Here is a 10320-nt window from a genome sequence, read left to right as displayed (position 1 = left end):
TTGCTTCCCATGCAAAGGCAAAGACAGTCTCCAAGAGCCCCAGTGTTTCTATGGGCCTGGGGAGTTCCCAGGGAGAGAAATTCAAACTAAGTACTTAATAGCTGGAAAGACCTGGTCATGCATCCTTCAGGTCATTTCTACTGTACTTCTTTTACATAAACTGAGTTACGGGGCAGGGGAAAGGGAAGTGGAGAGTCAGTCTGGAATGTACAGAGGTATGAATTTGGGAGTCCACTGTGGCCTTGCCAAGCCTGATCTGTTCTTTGTTCGATGATCTTTCCAGACGGGGAGGGGAGAAGGTTTGATTCATCACACAGCCACTGGGGGGCCTTATTGGAATTAGGAACCATGGCATGTAGGGAAGGTGTTTCTATCTTTCCACCCCTGTGTCAACAGCAGCTTCTCTCCTGCAGCAGCTTTAGGGAGTGGCAAAGTTGCATCAGGGCTGCAGCATGGGGAAAAGGTTTAAACCCCTCCCCACATGCTGTGGGCCCAATCCTGATCACTCCATAGCTGCCATTTCACAAAAAACAGCAACTACCCAAAGATGTTAAATGCAGTCTCACACATTTAACCTTACGTATATTTCGGCCGGCTGTTTAAAGCTCACTGTGTGTGAAGGAGTTACTGCAACTAGGGATATACAGATTTTGTTAAATCTGTTCCATGGATTGTCAGGTGTCTTTCATTCCATCATCCGCTCCTTGACAGAATCGGATTTTTCTCAATTTCCCAAACTTGCATTCATGTTGGAAAAAGTGCACTTGTGCAAATGTGCACTTCCAAAAATGCACATTTGCACAAATGCACAATCCCCCAAATGTACAAATCCTTCTCAAACTGTGGATTTTTCACTTTAGCCTATGGGGGTGGGGGAATGCACATTTTCATTTTTTTAAAAAAATCATATTTGGTTCATCCCAAAGCTTCACATCTTCGAATCTTTGAATTTTCAAAGATCATGCCTGAATTAGAAAAAAAACCCAAACATCGCGGAGAAGCCACGATTCTTCGAAGATGACGCCTTAATTAAAAAAAAAAAGCTGAAGCGGGGGATAGAACGGGGTAAAACGTAGTCTCATTTGAAGGGATAGAACAACCCCCTGCTCAATGCAGGAAGCGTGATTCCCAGGTGGTCGCCCATCCAACTACTGACCGGGCTGATGTGAAGCTTAGAATCTTTGAAGATGCCAGCAGCCACCCCCAAATGCAAGCGCTGGGTGCTGCCGCCACTGCCCCTCTTCCTTGCACCAGCTGTCAAGGGCTGGCACCTGGCAAAGAGCATTGGCAGACACCCCCCAGCTTCTCTCCCTGGCTCTCCACCCCCACCTGCTACAGTGGTGGCGGCAAGGGACAAGCTGGTCATTTCCCCCAAGGCCAGGAAAACATGCAGAAAACAACAAGCCTCTCCCGTGCCACTGCCATGTGATAGGCGTGGAATCAGCAGAAACAGGAAGAGTTTCTGATCGTCCAATGAGAGCTGCTGTCTTTAAGAGTAGAAAAACAGCATAGCGCTCGAGTGTGAACTGAGCTTGAGCATTCGATGAAGCACCACAATGGGGAAAATGGCTGAGTGTGGATAATCACGTTTTAATGCGAGAGTGTTTAACGCGACAGGACACCGAATTCGTTGCGATGGCAGGCGCAATGTAGATCGGCCCCAAATTTGTGTACAATTCTGGAAAGTAAAGAACTGGTCCACAAGTCTGCAGCAAATGTGTGACTTGAAAAAAGCTGTGGAATCCATGGAGGTCAGATTCATAGAACGGCAAACTCATTTGAATCTGTGGTAGGTTGCTCTGATATCCCTAAATGCAACATTTTTTTTTCTTTTCTTTTAAAATGTTTTCCTGCTCATTTTGCTTCTTTATTGCCATCATACCATTTTCCTCCAAACTATTCAAAAAAGACAAAATGAGAGAATGGTGTTCGACCAGTTTAACTGTTGCAGCTGATAAACCCTGAAAACAACAAACTGTTGTGGCATCTTAAAAACTAACACATGTATTCCAGCAGAAGCTTTTTTCATGTGCTTTTGCTGCAACAGAGTAACAGTGCTCTGGAAATTGTTACAATAAACCCAAGTTATCTGTGCGTGCCGAGGTCTTCATACACAGTATCCAGAAGAAGCTCCATACAAACAGAGGCTGTTCCTTTCTCTTCAATCTCCTTTCTTTTCTTCTTTCTTTCCCCTCCCTCTCTTTGTCTTCAAGCCAGACCATGTTTTGGCATTGCTGGTCTCTTAGAAACAAATAAGAGAGTCAAATATTTTCCATGTTTTTTGGAGTAGTTCAAAAATTGGCCCGCTCTTTCAGCAGGAATTCCTGGATTTTAGTTATGAAAAACAGCTTCGGTCACTTAGGAAATGTTTAAACACACACACACACACATCTCCTAACTTTATCTTTAATTCGTTTCTCTCCCATTCAGTTCTACTCCATCTTGCTTCAGCCAGCTGGTTTCAATCATCTCAAGGAGAATGCTATTTATTATGTGTGTGTCTGGGTCAGTGTCAAAAGCTTCAACTCCTAACCATTCTCTATTGCACACAGGCACATCAGAAGCCCAGGTGGGCTTTGACTTGCTCCAGAAAGTAGGTAAGCAAGAATCTATTTATTACTTACTTGTAGATCGCCAAAGAAGAGATCACCAATTAAGGCCGGAAACTGACGGCATTTGGCAACTTTCACCAACTGCAAGATTAGGAAATATCAGTAATAAGCGCGCACGTGTGCGTGTGTGCGCGCATGGGGGGGGATCCAAGTGAAATAACTGAGGTTAGTCTACATTTTTATTTAAAAAACTGTCTGGAATAAAAAGTCTACATTTTTATTTAAAAAACTGTCTGGAATAAGTTACCATGCACTGGCTGCTATACTGTGCTGACCCTTTTCTACACTCTTCTGCTCTTCCCCATTTTGTCTATTCAAAATGTGGGTAAAGGGAAAGTCTTGTTTCAGTTGTACAAAATACAGGTGCCTTGAAGTAATTTCATCTATGGGCTAGTTGAGTTTTATTTGCCCCCAAACCATTGGTCATAGCAAACCTGGGTGAAAAAACCACCAGTTCATATGGGTGACTGGATTCTCTATTTGGGGGGCGGGGGGAAGCGACACATGATGGCTGGATCCAGGCTTAACTGTACTTGGAGTAAATCTATTGAAATCAATGGAACTTAAGTTAGTCATTGATTTCAATGGGTCTGCACTACATATGTCTAAATGTGGATCTAAGCTGGTATGTGTTTTTTTTTCTTTCTGCTCCCACCAAAAAGATTCTGTTTGACTGCAGTGATGCCTTCAGAGGCTTACAGAATTTTTTTTGGGGGGTAGGGATGTTTGGTGGTAAAATGGAAGATGGAGAAAGAGTCAGTTCTCCCTCCCTACACCCATGGTCCCAATCCAACTGTTTCCCCCTTCCTGTGGCTGCTGCTCTTTCTAAAGAAAAAACAAGCAAAGGAGAGATTATCTCATGATCAATGTATCTTACCCATGTTCTCAAATCAGGAACCAATCAGGGTTAAGAAGGGCAAGGAAAAGCAGTGGTGCCATTTTAAGTTTCATTGGAGGGTGGCAAAGAGAGGGCTAAGAGGCACAGCAAGGCTTACAGCCCTATATTTCAAAGTTCAATTAAAATTAAATTATTATTAATTTTGCTGTTATTTTCTTTTAAAAATAACTTAGAATAACTTGCACAGATTAGGCAACCTTTCTGGGCCCATGGGGAACATTTGGCAATTTGAGAAACTGTCCTGGGCACCACCACAAAATGGCTGCCACAGGAGGCATGCCTAGTCACAAAGGACAAGTAACCTATCCAGAAGTAGGGGTGTATGAACCCTACTCACCCATCCAGTCTGAGGCATCCACTGGGGGGGGGGAGGCGATCCGTCCCTCCCCCCGGAATCCTCCCCGGCCAGCTCCACTCCATGGAGAGTCCTCAGAGCCACCAGCCGGGCCCATCCGCAGCCGGACTTCCATCTGTTGCCATGAAAATGGTGTCTGGTGTAGCGGATGCCATTTGAGTCCCTGCCCTTGGCCGTGATAGGCTACATAAATATTTACATAGCCTATCACGGCCAAGAGCAGGGACGCAAATGGCGTTGGTTACACTGGACGCCATTTTCATCCACAGCCCAGCAGCAGATGGCTGCAGATGGCAGAGGACAGACCAGGACCAGCCGGTGCCAGGTAGGATCCGTCCCTACCAGACTTACCGGGGTGGCGGGGGGAGCAGTCTGTTCTGCCACAGACTCTGGGGGGGGGGGCAGATTCTAAAGAATCCAGCCTCACTGGAGTCCATGGTGGATTTCTCTGCCATCTACCCAAAAGATTGAGGACAAGTATGGATGTGCAAATCAGCAAAACCAGAGCATGCCAACATTCTCGTAATTCCATCTTGAAGCTTGTTCTGATCCAAATCCACATCAGAATGCAAGGCTTGTTTTTTTCTTTTCTCATGAAAATCCATACATATTTTCATTCATATTTTTCCAAATGTATGCATCAATTGTGCACATCTTTGAAATGCATGGATTCTTCTCCCATCAATTAAAGTGTATTTGTGTGCATTTTTTTCAAAAGCATGGATTTTTTATGTGCATTTTTCAAATGGACACATGCTGTCAAACACATTTTTTGGGGTCCACAAATCACACTGGAAGCTCAGCAATGTGCAGCCTTTGACTGCAGTTTGTGTCCAAATCTGTGTTTGGTCTGAAAGCTGCAAACTGCATAAATCCTGTGTTTTTGAGGGAAAAAAATACATTTAGGGTGCAATTCTAAAAAGTCCTACAACTCCCGGCATTCCCCAGCCAGCATGTAGGGAAATTTTCTGTCTAAACATGCATTGGATTTCATACTTAGACATGTATATTTTGAGATATATTGAAATTGTGTGTGTGTGTGTGCATTTTTAAAAATGAAGTTTAATGCAGAAACAGGATAGAACAGATTGATGGATGATGAACACATGCAAACGTGACACTGTGATTTCTATCACAGGCTGATAGAAATAGTCCAGTTCTGCTGCCTTCATACAAGTACTTCAATAAAAAAATTTAAGATCAGCAAGAGAGGCCCTTCTTACTTGCCCACCTTTGAGGGCAATTAAGTGGGCAAATACATGAGAGAGGGCCTTTTCCTCAGTGGCCCCACACCCCTGCAATGGGTTGCCTTTGGGCCCCATCATTGAAGGCTTTTAGGAAAGCCCTAAAGATTCACTTGTTCTCTGGCCTTTTCCTGATTATGTTTTTTTTTTACTGTTCTGTTCTTCTTTTTAACTGCAATCATGGTTTAGATTTTCATTACTATCTAACCTTGATGTTTTGTTGCTGTTTTTTGTTGATTTTATTAATTTTTGCTGGTTTTTTATATGGACTTTGTCCTCTCTGGGAGGGCTTTTGCCCTGAAATGCAGCCTAGAAATATTTTAAATAAAATAAGTAAATACATCTATCCTAGCCCCTGCCTATGGGCATTCAGCATAACATCTGAAAGAGTCTATGCACATATGGATTGTAAGCACACAGGATCTGTAGATCAGAGATCTGATTGAGCACACAGAGACTATATACACACACTGTTTGAATTAGAGCTGTGCACAAATGGACTCTCAAAATTCTCCACCCTACTTGTGGGCAGAGAAATGTGTGTGGGGGGGAGAATTCAGTGGATTTCTCCAAGGGGCAGAGAAATTTTACAACACTTTCTCACAGGTAGGGCTCAGAATTGACAGGGGTTGTAGAACAGCTTACTTCTCCTTTCTTAAGGACATGGGGAGGGCAAGTGGTGACAGCAGCAACTGTGTTAGCAGCCTGGCCCCCATTTTACATCATCCACAATATTCCACAATATGCATCAGTTCCAGGACATTGAGGAGGAAGGTGGCCACCATATAAAATTAATTGAAGTGTGGGAAGCCAAGGAGGCAGTCGGCTGGAGGTGAGACGATTATACAGTGAAAGACAGGACACTCACACACAGTCCCTGGTCACCTCATAAGTAAGGCAATCATGGTGCAAATGCAATCATGGATACAACAAACTCCACGCATAGGACTTGGACATCACTCTACTTTTCAGTGGCATCAACTCAGTCAGGTGCTAATCACTGAGTGTACAGGAATCAAAATGTGGCTGATGGACACACTCATGCACATAATTTAATTTCTTTACTCATGGTAATTGATGACTACTGCATGTGTGAACTGTGTCTCTTGCAAAGCATTGCATTTGAAGTTATACGAATGTTGTTTCAGTTGCTCTATATTTCTGAAGGCCCATTTATACATCCAGGTCACCACCTGAAGTTGCAGTCATCAAGTGGTGACCAGGCATGCAAGAATGAGCCCAGAGTAGGGATGTCAGAGAAATCTGAAACAGACTGAACTGAGTCTAGATATCTTGTAATCTGGTCTGCATATTTTGTGCTGGTATCTGTGCGTCAGACGAATTCCATGGACATGCAGCTTTAAAAACAAACTGAAATTTACATAAATAAATTCTTAGGCAAAACTGCAAGTTAGAGGAAGAACGTTACGCAATTCACAAATGCAAATCCTGTAAATTGTTATGTGAATACTTGTGTAACTTGCTGCAAATGTATGTAATGTTCTGAACAGGGGGAAAAATCCAAATTTGTGAGTTTGCAAATGATGGACCTCAAAACTCCACCCAATCCATGGAACTCATGCAGAACAGATTAAATACAATCTGAACATCCCTAGGCCAGAGTACAGAGAAATGGTATACCTGAAGAATCAGCTTCCCCTGTATATTCCTTCCTGTGATCTTTGTTCAACACCTGAAGCTCTGTTCTGGTTTCCTTTGCTGGCTGAAGAACTGAGGAAATCTATAAAGAGCAGGGCCTTTGTAGTTGTGGTGCCAACCCTAGGAAGCCCAACCAACCAGGCCAACATTGAATACTTTTGGACACCAAGTGAATATCTGGCTGGGGATTGCTTGGATAGCTTTTTTTTTTTCTTTCTTTTTCTTTTTTGTGTTGAGGTTGTTCTCCCATTTTGATTAGTGATGTGCAAGCTTACCCCAAATGAGTTCATTATTTCCTTGGATAGTAACAAATTAATTCATGTAATCTCAGACAAGAGTTCTCCTTTAATTCAAGATCTCGTTCTGTGGATCAGAATGTTTGTGCATGCGCACTATCCAGCTGCATCTTGGGAAGTGTAGTCTGAAATTCTGTAATTCATCATGATGTCATTCATCCCATGTTATGTACCCTTCCTGACTGGTTATTTCCACATGGCCTTTCTATGTAATGTGTACTCACCATTCCTGATTGGTATATGGAAGTTAGACATCTGGATCAGTATATGGAGATGCATACAACCTACATGGCTGTTCCTTCAAACATGATTGGTTTGTGGAAAGAGTTTCAATGCCAGCCCTTCCCTAAATGAATAAAATGATATCATCACATTTTCTCCAGAAAAAGAGGGTTAATTGAACAAACTCAATGCATGCACAGAAATTGCATAATTTATATTCAGATCGTGCATGCTCTGAAGCTCATAATCTATTCCGAGCTTAATAGCACAATCCAAGCTCGCTACAAAGGTGAGCATTATGAACTCACAAGTTTTGACCAAAAAGCTGACTAATTATGAAATTTGGTGGCATCGCTGCTTTTAAAACTTCTGTCTTAATTTATGATATTTATGATGCTGTTTTTCTGTTTAATGCTGCAGTTTTCTTTACAGTTTCATTATTTGTGATTCTATTTTTATTGTTATAGTGTGTATGTTTACTTTGAGTTGTAAGCCACTCTGGTTTCTTTCGAAGATGAGTGAAGTATACATTTTCTTTTACAATAAACAAACAATATATACATAGGTACAAACCGGTGATTGTTACTTAAGGTTCATTCACACCAGCCTGTATTATTAATCACACATGGTCTGAAACATACCCCAGGAGCAGTGGCATAACTCCATCTTCTGAACTGGGGCTCACGCCAAATTTCTGCTTGTTTTCTGCTCAGAGGTTCGAGGTCTGTCATATTTCATGTTTTTCCTCCTCTTCTCATCCTAAACATGCTGTCGAGTGGTGTTGCTTTCTGCTTTGTGTTATTCCTTTACTTGATATTTCCCTGGAATACCCTGGAGAGACTTTTGATCACTCCAGTTCTCTAGGAAGGCTGTTGTTGTTTTATTAATAATTTTAATCTGGTGTGTGTGTGTGCGGGTGTGTGTGTGTGTGTGTGGGTGCGTGGGTGGGGAGATCAGGTTGTGTGGTCCAGAAAACAACTTCAAAATGGTAAAAAAAACCATAGAAGACCTTATTGTTCAAAAATCTTTGGCACTTCTTTTCCATGCAACCTCATTTCACACTATAGTGTCTCCCCTTCACATAGTACCACCAATGTATCATTAATCCATTTTTTATGTGCAAAGGAAACAGACAGAAAACATCTGCATATTGAGTAATATTAGCTAGAGTTTGTGTCTCAAGTGAGACTAACTGACAACCCTCATTTATTACGATGGTGTCGGCTTAATTGGTTTGACGTACGATTTGGACTTCGGGGGGGGGGGAGGAAGCAGTAGCTTTGGGATCTTCATGAGACGGGAAAAACTATAGAAAGAAGAGAAAGCAAGGAAAAGGGGAAGACTCAAATATGTAGAATATTGATGTTAAAGGAACACGGAGAACCTGTTTTAATAGAGTTGCTTAAATGAGGTATTAGCTGTTAAGCCATATGGTTTATGTTACACTCCTCATCTTTTGTTTCCTGCTTATGCTGTCAAGCTTTAATGTGATTGTTTTGATTCCTAATGCCTTAATGCATCTCTCCTCTCCCTGCATTAGGCTAATAACTTGAGTCCTCTTAAGGGCAGTGTCACCATCCATTACGCCTCATGATTTGCTTGACCAGACATATTGAAACATATGATATGCTTAAAAAAACCCAAAAACCACACAATCTGCCCAATCCAGTGTTTAGGCAGTCAAAATACTGAAATTAGAGCTTGAGCTGCAGATATCTCTGGTATGTGAAAATCATGGCTATGTTTCATTCTTGAGAGGAAAGTGGAATTTTGTGTAGGCTTAGGAGGCTACATTGGGTCATTGGTCCATATAGCCCAGTATAGGCTTCCTCTTTCCAATTTGTGGGTGAGAACTGCTCCAATAGTTTCTCAGATATTGGGCTCACCATTAGAAGGGGCAGGAGCACAGCTTCGTTTTTTCCTTCTAAGATCTCCCCCACCCCTTTTCCTAAGGTATTTTGTTATTGATGTTTGGCTACCATTTTGCATCCTCCACAATGCCCTGGCCCTACCTTCATTCTTGGGCATTGTGTGTGTGTGTGTGTGTTGCCAGGGTGGGAGGTAGGGGGAGGATGGCATCTGCCACAAAAAAAAAAAAAAACAATGGTGGAGGATATTTGGAGAAATTCTGCAATGTGGCCTTCTTCTCCTAGGGAGGATATGAGGGGGGAAAAATCAGAAATTTTCTCAGAAAAAATGTCTACTACAGAAGAGCCGACATTTCTCAGAAGACAATACTGAGCAAGGTAAGCCTATGAGCTGTCAGTAGAAGGAAGCTACATAGTTAGGGCTGTGCGCTGCTTTGGTCCAAATCCTGAATCCCAAAGTGGTTTGGAGTGATTTGGCCTGAATCAGTCCTGTTCTAGAGCAGGTTGGGATCAGGCTGAATCAGCTCAAAGCAGGTTGGATAGATCTGAAGTGCTTTGGACCACTTTGGACCAATCCAGACAGCCATGTGAGCCTTCTGCTCCTTACTTGGACCCGTGGAAAGTGCCTGCAGCCATTGCCCTCTTCGAAGGGTCATCAGGTTTTTTTTTTTAAAAGGTGATTTTTCTTCTTCTGGTAATTAAATGTTGCATAGATTGTGGTTGTAAAGGGGCATTCTATGCAATATTACAGGCATAATAAATGAGCACTCCCCATGGGTCCAGGTAAGGACCAGGGGGCTTATGGGGCTGGGGGGGCAGAGGTCTGGGTGGTGATGGGGCTCAATTCGGATGTTCAAATCCTGCTTTGACTCTAGAGTTTGATGTGGGTCAGGTTCGAACTGGGCCGAGGTGGGTTGGGGCTGATTCAGAAGCTCTGAATCAGTCTCTGAAGTGGTCTGGGGGATCCCTACACAGCCCTATTCATAATACTTTTTGTCCTCATTAACTTAAAAATTGCTCCTACTAGTGTTTGCTCTTTAGGGCCTCCAGCAGAGGTCTTTTGGTTTCACCAGATTTCTCATTTGCAAGTTTGTTTCAGCCCAAACAGTCTGCAAAGGTGGTAAAATTTGTCAGAAATTCTGCATGGAAATTTGGATTTTTGTATG

General features: G+C 42.6%; 1 long non-coding RNA gene across 1 annotated transcript; it reads right to left on the bottom strand.

Moving 5' to 3' along the window:
* Window positions 1–1571: 1571 nt before the first annotated feature.
* On the bottom strand, window positions 1572–8114 carry LOC146340642 (uncharacterized). Its single transcript, XR_014784084.1, has 3 exons — window positions 7928–8114; window positions 7289–7410; window positions 1572–2241 (listed from the first exon to the last, which is right to left on the bottom strand). It is a non-coding gene; the product is annotated as an uncharacterized LOC146340642 (long non-coding RNA).
* Window positions 8115–10320: the final 2206 nt, after the last annotated feature.

The sequence above is a fragment of the Heloderma suspectum genome, chromosome 6 (assembly GCF_057233095.1).
Source record: "Heloderma suspectum isolate Gila_16-S chromosome 6, 16-S_ref, whole genome shotgun sequence".
Lineage (NCBI taxonomy): Eukaryota > Metazoa > Chordata > Lepidosauria > Squamata > Helodermatidae > Heloderma > Heloderma suspectum.
This window is presented reverse-complemented; position numbering and strand designations above follow the sequence as displayed.